Below are 7,916 nucleotides of genomic sequence, written 5' to 3'. Positions count from 1 at the left end.
ATTTAATTAACAACTTTATTTATAGTACATATCCTTGCTTTTGTATCTATAACTATTATCTTCATAATAACATATTTTGAACAGTTAATTCAATTTTAAAATAGGTATAGTTATTGGACGATGCAGGAGCAAAGCAAACAAGAGTTGATGCAGGAGCAGAGCAAATAAGACCATATGTTAAGCACTTGGATATTGAAGAATTTTCAGAGGAGCACCCAATCTTCGGTGACATTGTTCGTGAAACTGTAGCAACTGTGTTGTCCAAAAGATGCATATAAATTATGGTTGGGAAGCTAATGAAGTCTAGTTTCCATCCCAAACAAAGTTTATATTAATTGGAGGTTCCTGGAAGGAGTTATGGCTGCTACACTGATGACCTATGAAGTTGATTGGTTTCTAGAAACTCATTTACTTTCTATTCTGTAGCTTCTCTTTAGTCTTAATTATCTCTTAAGTGTGTGTTAGTTTAATACCTTTGTTTATCTTTAAGTTTTCCTATTCTTGGAGGGTTGTTCCAAGAGCTATATACTTGAATTGTGTGCCAAAAGAAGGACTGCTAATATTTTGCTGGAGAGTTGGAGGCTGTGCCCCATTTTTTCTTGGTTTTTCTCTCTGAGCTTGTGCAGGACATTGAGAAGAACTCTCTCAACTCCATATCTCTTTGGGTAGATCCGGAGAGTGGTGAGTTGCTAGATCCTATATCTGTTCATGGACATCGATCAGTGGTGGATTACATCTTTTTTGTTGCATTATTTCCGCTTCATGGGATATATGATGGCTTGAAAAAAAGTCCATCCCATCCATCCCAAAAAATAAACAAAAGGCAAAATAATTGTCACCCTCAAACACGGCTCGCCCGACCAAGCGCGTGGAACCATATAAGGCTGCAAGGGCTCAGAACCTGTTTCAGAGAAGATAACTTATAACAAACCAATTGAGGAGAAAAAAATGTTATAGGAAAACAAGACAGTCTTACGAATACATGATCTAAAGTAAAAATGTAGGTTTTCACAAATTTCAAGAAAATGACAACCCTGGTGGATCCATTCTAGCACTGGCTAAACATCACTAGTCTTAAGCACAACAACCTTAAAGTCCAGAACAAGAAAAGATAGAAGAAGAGAGGCTGAATAACTAGGTTACTCAGTGAGTAGTGTGAAAACAAGTAGAAAAACTCAAAAATACCAGCAACACCAAATGTGGTTATTTCAACATTGCCAAAACATAAAAATTATCCAACTAGAAAATTTAGATCTGTGCTTGAAGCATATCAAATTTTTAGAATAATACAAATCTCCAAAAATTATAATTTAAACAAAATGCGTATAATAATCTAATGAAAGAATACTTCCATGCCAAAACCAAAAATTTAAAAACCCGAAAATATGATCTCGAAATACAACTTCAATATTAAACGAAAAGTTTATATCCTTGTAGGTAATCAAAAATCAAAAAGAATAAAGCGTAGTAACATATTTTCAGTATATGTCTCCAAATTCACTAAAGATACCAAGGGTCATTTGTTTACTCTTGGTGACCTGAGCCAGAATAACAAAGGTCATTTATTTACCCTAGGTGACCCAAGGGTGAATATTAGATGGCTATTGATTATTCCGTCGAACGGACAAGGTTTGAAACCGCAGTCTCATTTTTCCAATATTTTTTGTCAACAAGGTCGAGGGTTAACCCGACCCATCGATAGGGTTGCATATCACTCATTTGGAGATCAAAAACATTTAGATACAAAATATTTGTAGAGGGCAATTTCAGAAATTTTTAAATTTCAGAAGTTCACATATACTCAAAAATACTAATAAATTCCAAGGTTTCACTTTAGGGACAAATAACTAAATAAACAGAATAAACTACATAAAAGGTAAGCAACTGATAAGATAAATCATTCAAACAAAATATCATAGTCGAAATATAGAGTATTCGCAAATTTTTCCCAAATACTCACACAAACAGAAATACATAAATACAGAATTTCAGATTTAGACCTTAGTGAATAAAAGTAGACAAATTTTTAAGATAACAAATAAATAACAAAAACAATAATCTGGATAAGGAATAAATACAATACTGAATGTATGATCAATGATAGTATAAAAGTAGGTTCAAGGGACATTATGGCCACATTAAGCAAACAAAAAGACCATTCCATAACAAAATAAGCCTATAAAGGCCTATAAAGGCTGGAACATTAAGGTCCTTCCATCAAACTTCAATCACAATAAGTAGCTCATAATTAACCTCAATGCCAAGGCCATAAACACCAACAAACAAGTAAATTGGCCAGGTGTGCTACAGTAATATCTACAGTAGCGTTGCCCATTAATTCCTCACATACATACATATATCATCAATCATGTCTCTCTTTTATTTCCATACACTAGCATGCTCAAAAATTTCATATTGAGAGTATTATATTGGAAAAGGCTATAATTACATATCTAATCCGTACTCGTGGTTTTCCCCATCAATTCAATTTTATCAACAATGCATCTTATCATAATTGTCCATTTAAAACTAATTATCAATTCAAAGACATAAACCTAGTTTTCCCCCTCCATAATCAAATTTCATTTGCCAACATGCTCAAACACTTGTAATTTGCATCCATATATAAACATGCACACACTCTTCACAAATCTAAGACTATTTTTCATTTCAAAAGTAGATGTAGGGAAAATAATGTCTTCTTTCACCAATGTACCAATCTATATTAACAATTTCATACACACCTCATATAAGCATATATACCCATGCCATTAACATTAATGTACAAAAATCTCACACATAGCATTATCACCAACAATCCATAAACTCATATCATCATATTCTAACAATCAATTTGTCATTGCTTACATATTGTCCTTAAAAGCATTATATCAAACACTTTGCATGCATTAACCAAATTCCATCTTATGAATTCCACATAAGTCAAGAATATGACCAATTTACATACATCATTCATCCAGCATTATTCCTCAACCCAAATCAACCATTCATCATATCTTGTGCAAAAGGTTCACATACCTCTCTTTTCATCAAAAATGATAAACCTCCATCCCAAAGGTCTTTAATTTTCCTCATCAATAGCATGCCACAATTATCAAGTTGACTATGCAAAACAAAATGAGTTGGCAAATAAGATAATAATGAGTCAACATATATATACAAGCCTTGAACATCACTGTAATCATGAAATAAATTCTTGAAAATCTTTCATTTAAACATATTATGATATTCAATCAAAAGCTAACCAAAATTTCAATATAATCAACCACATCAAAACAACACCAAATCAAGCAAATACATGATGAAAAAGTCAAAATAGATCAAAAGGAAATTTGGTTAGCCCACTCACCTTTCTTCCTCATATCCTTCTCACTTCAATGGATCTAGAAAAAAAAAATGAGATAGAGACCAACCTAGGGTTATGATTAACAAAATAAGCAAAGAGATAATTTAAACCTATGGGAATTTAAAGGATTTATTTACCTTTAATCATTCAAAAGCTGGGAGACGATGAATGGAGGAGAAGCTAGGGTTCTCAGCTCAACGATGGAGGTGAAATCGAAAGGAAAATATGAGATTTTAAACAAGTTCTCGGCCTGCTACAGTATCAAGTAAGTGCTATAGTGTTGCTAGAGAATGCTACAGTAACATGCATAAAAAAAACTTGGTTATAACAATAATTCTTCCTCATACAACCAATCACAGTATAAGTGCTATAGTGTTGCCAGCAAAAACCAAGGTTGTCTATCAGAGGATACAAAGGTGATGCATGCATCAGAGACCATCAGCTTCTTCTTTAAAACCAGCAACGTAAACACTAGTAGTTTCAGCAACAGCAACAACAACACCAGCAGCAGCAACACGTGTACCACGTGCTTCCCTCCCCCCTGTGCAAGCTTCTTCTTCTTTATCCTCGGCTGTCATCCAAGATCCCAGCCCATCCTTTCTCTTCCCCCACATCCATAACCCTTCTCACCATTTCACCGACTATGCCAAGGTTCTTAGTGGATCCTATGGGCCTTACATGTTTTTATTTTTCTTTTTATTTTATTTAATTGTGCGTGCATGGTAGTTATGGAATTTTATTTATTTATCTTTATATTTTATATAGGTTTCAAAACCCTAGCAGTCGCCTTTTCATTTCTCTCATTATAGATCTTCGTTTGGGTTAAGAAGAGGGAGAGATCTAGTTTGTTTTTCCTCTTCTCCTCATTTTCTTTTGTTTTGGTGTATAGTGCCGGCAGCGAGGACAGGGATAGGTCTCTTCGTCAAGGGTTTTGTGTCACTTAAGTTGTGAGGTAAGCGTACCCTTCATCAGATCTTTTCTGAGTGTAGAATTGTCTCTATTCTCATTGAGATATTGATAATTAATTTCCTATTTTTCTTTAGAAAAGGCTAGCATTTGAGTAGATCCTTGCTATTCCATGCTTTGTGTTATAAGCCTCTTTGCATGCAAATTTTGATGTTCTGTGGTGGTAATTTCTGTTTATTGACCATCCTTACCTGGAATCCCGTGTATGTGAGATCCGTGTGTTAAATCTGTGACCATGTTCATCTCATCAGCTCCATTGATATATATATATATATATAAGGGGTTGTTTTGGCATGATCACTATAGCTTAGGTTTTATTCTAGAAAGCATAATGTGTTAATTCTAATTTCTGCCTCGATATAAGTGTTATTAATGTTTTGTTTAGCATGCGATAGCCTACCATATTTCATACTTTTAAAATTTTTATGCATTGTTGATTTTGATTGTAGAGTGTCACACTTAAGGATATTTTATTCTTTTCTTTGCCTAATCTTTAAGCAAAGGGTTTTGTTATTATTATAGGAGCATGTTTATGGTCATGTTTATAGCTCAAATGTACGGCTTAGTTTTGTCAAAATCAGTGTTAACCCTATGTCTCTGTGAGGTGGTTGTCTTATTCATTTTAAGTATTTTCAAATTTACATCCTAGAGTGATAAGTTAGTTTGGTCTAGATTCTAATGTTTGTAGGTATCATGTTAATTCTGTGGGGTTTGATCTTAGCATGCACACCTATGGGTTCCAATGAAGAAATTTGGCTTGTCATAGGATTTTGGGGATTTTGAGTGATCGACAGGCAAGTAAACCACATATAAATACACATATATGCATATGCATTTCAACTCTTGAAAAATGACCAATTTTATTTAATTTACTTATTTATCTTGTTAATGATATTTCTTTAATCATTGAGAAAATTTTTAGTTAATATTTATAAACTTTCTCATTGTTTGTTTTTTATTAGTTATTTAATTATTAGTTTTAAAATTCTGGTTTATTCAATAGATATTTAAATTGAATATTTAAATGGTTATTTAATAGTTGTTAATTTTGGGTTGAATACTGTCGAATATGCGCTTCAGTGAAAAGCTTTTATTTTACTTTTATTAAACTTTAGTTAATTATGTTGACCTTTGTGGGCTTTGATGAAAAATTCATTTATTTAATTTTTATCAGAATTCTAGTTACCGTATTTCCCTCTAATATACAAACTAATGAATTATTTTCATATATTTGTTAAATATTAATTGTTGGTTGCTAAATGTGTTATTGTTGATATAATTGCAATTATTTTGTTAGAAAATAGGATCACTGAATTTCAATATTATTGCATTGACGATAATTTTAGACTTACATATTTTTGCTATAGAAAATCGTAGTCCCCAATTAACTGTGCAATAACCTTGTCATTGGGGGTTAACCACTGACTGTGTTAACATGTACTTCTGACATAGAAACCATAGTTTTGCACCATTCCGTTGGTGAAGAATAACGGCTTCTGATATTCCGTCTTGGGTCACTGAGGGTAAACATATGAGCTCTGAAATCTTACTCTGGTCACTAACTTTAAATAAACGAATTCTGATGTTTTGTTTTGGTATTATTTGTTTGGGGATTTATATGCTTGTTACTTTGGTAAATTAAATTTGTTTTGAATTATTTCTGGTTTCTGGGTTTTTTTTATATTATTTCATTATGTTACACTTTGTATTTTTTTGGAAATTATTGAACTATTTTGTGATCCTAATAATTTTAGTGGTTGTTTACTGGGCTCCCAAGCTCATTAAGTTGTTCTCATTCCCTTTCAGATCTGGAGTAAGATTGAGTGATCGAAGGCTTAGCGAGGTCTTTTAGCAATTCGCTGTCTAGTGGTTGTTGAGTTAATAAACTCTCTTTTGTTGTAGACTGTACTTTTCTTGTTTTATTTAACAATTATGTCAAACAGTGTTATGTGTTTTTTTTATATTTCGAACATTATAGTTTCATGTGCTTTTGCAATTTATTGTCCTTGTCAGATATTGTTCTTTCTAGTATGACACAGGTTTGAGGCCTTACATGCCTACTTGGTTATGGCCTTGTAAGTATGCGGCCGTTTGTCAATGCTTGGGGTTTGGGGCGTGACAAATCCATATTCCTAGATCCCGCTCGCTAACTTCTCTGAGAAACTTGTGACATCTGTCATGCCGGTGATTCATGTTCAGGTTCCGTTCAGGGTAATTTGGTGGGGTTGCAAGATGTGACTGACTGTGGAAGATGTTGGATGACTCCTCGATGGGGAAAAAACTGTAGTGGAAGAGGACCAAGCTTGTCTCCATTCTTGATGAGGTTTTTTTTACTTAGTCTATTCAATTCATGATCAAATTTAGAATTATGCTTTGGTTATTGAAGTGTTTCTTAGCAAAGTTTGAAAAGTTTTCTGTTTTTCTTTTCTCAAACATTCAGAGATTATAAAGGTTTCATCTTGAACATGTATGCATCCTTATATGTTTCTGTACCGTTTGAAACTATCAATACACTTTTAAACATTGTCAGAAACGTCAGTCTATGTACTAATATGGCATATTAATAAATTGCCCGTTTGACACCACCTGGTTCTACTTTCTAGTGCATCTTTAGATTGTCTTTATAATGCCCACCCTTTTCCATGTTGAGGTATTTTGTAATTGCTGCTCCATCAAAATTATATTTGCAATAGAATAACTTCTTCAAGCATATGCATGTATTTCTTGCATTAGTGCATATATGTTCTGCTGTTCTACTTTATTTTTTTATTATTTTTTATTTTTTGAACTTTTTGCATATATGTTCTGCTGTTCTACTTTATTTGCTAGACCTGATCTTTTTCACATTAATAAATTTCAGAATACCAGTTTGACAAGGTTTGTGGCATGATAATTATATTTAATTTTATTTATGATGCACTAGATGAGCTGGCAGATATAGCTGGATGCTTCTTTTGATTATTCGTTTGTTCTTCTAATTATATTCCACTCTTTATCCATCTACTTGATGAAATCTTGACTATTTGTCAATGTAAAATGTTTTCGTCCCTTATCTTGCCTTTTTTTCACTACTTATTGCCTTTGACATCTTGTAGGTCTGTAGGATGTACACACATTATTATCAACAAGCACACGCAGTTATCCAGGCTTTTCAATCGATTACTGGCTTGATTAGTGCTGCTCCATATTTATCAATGGCTCTCCACACAATGTCAAAGCAATTCAAGTGGATGGCATTTTTGATATTTGGTCAATTACGTGATTTGACAAATAAAGCATTTGGAAACGAAGTCATCAGTCAAGAGGTAGTTCCAAGCTTCAGAATGACAAACTTCATGTTGTTTCTGTGGACCAAGAGCAGCAAACAATGTTGCTTTTAAACAGCAACCTGTATGTAGGCCTCAACGAGGACTTCCTGAGAGATCAGTTGTGGTGCTTAAGAAATGGCTATTCGAACATTTTTTACATCAGTGAGTTGTTTGCTTAATGTGATATTGCACTTAAATGTTTGTGTCTGTAGTGATTGCAATTGAACTAACCCCTTTAGTCCCACATCGGCTATGAGATGGACCCATTGTGTGCA

This window comes from Dioscorea cayenensis, chromosome 11, assembly GCF_009730915.1.
Source record: "Dioscorea cayenensis subsp. rotundata cultivar TDr96_F1 chromosome 11, TDr96_F1_v2_PseudoChromosome.rev07_lg8_w22 25.fasta, whole genome shotgun sequence".
NCBI lineage: Eukaryota > Viridiplantae > Streptophyta > Magnoliopsida > Dioscoreales > Dioscoreaceae > Dioscorea > Dioscorea cayenensis.
Note: the sequence above shows the minus strand (reverse complement) of the source record.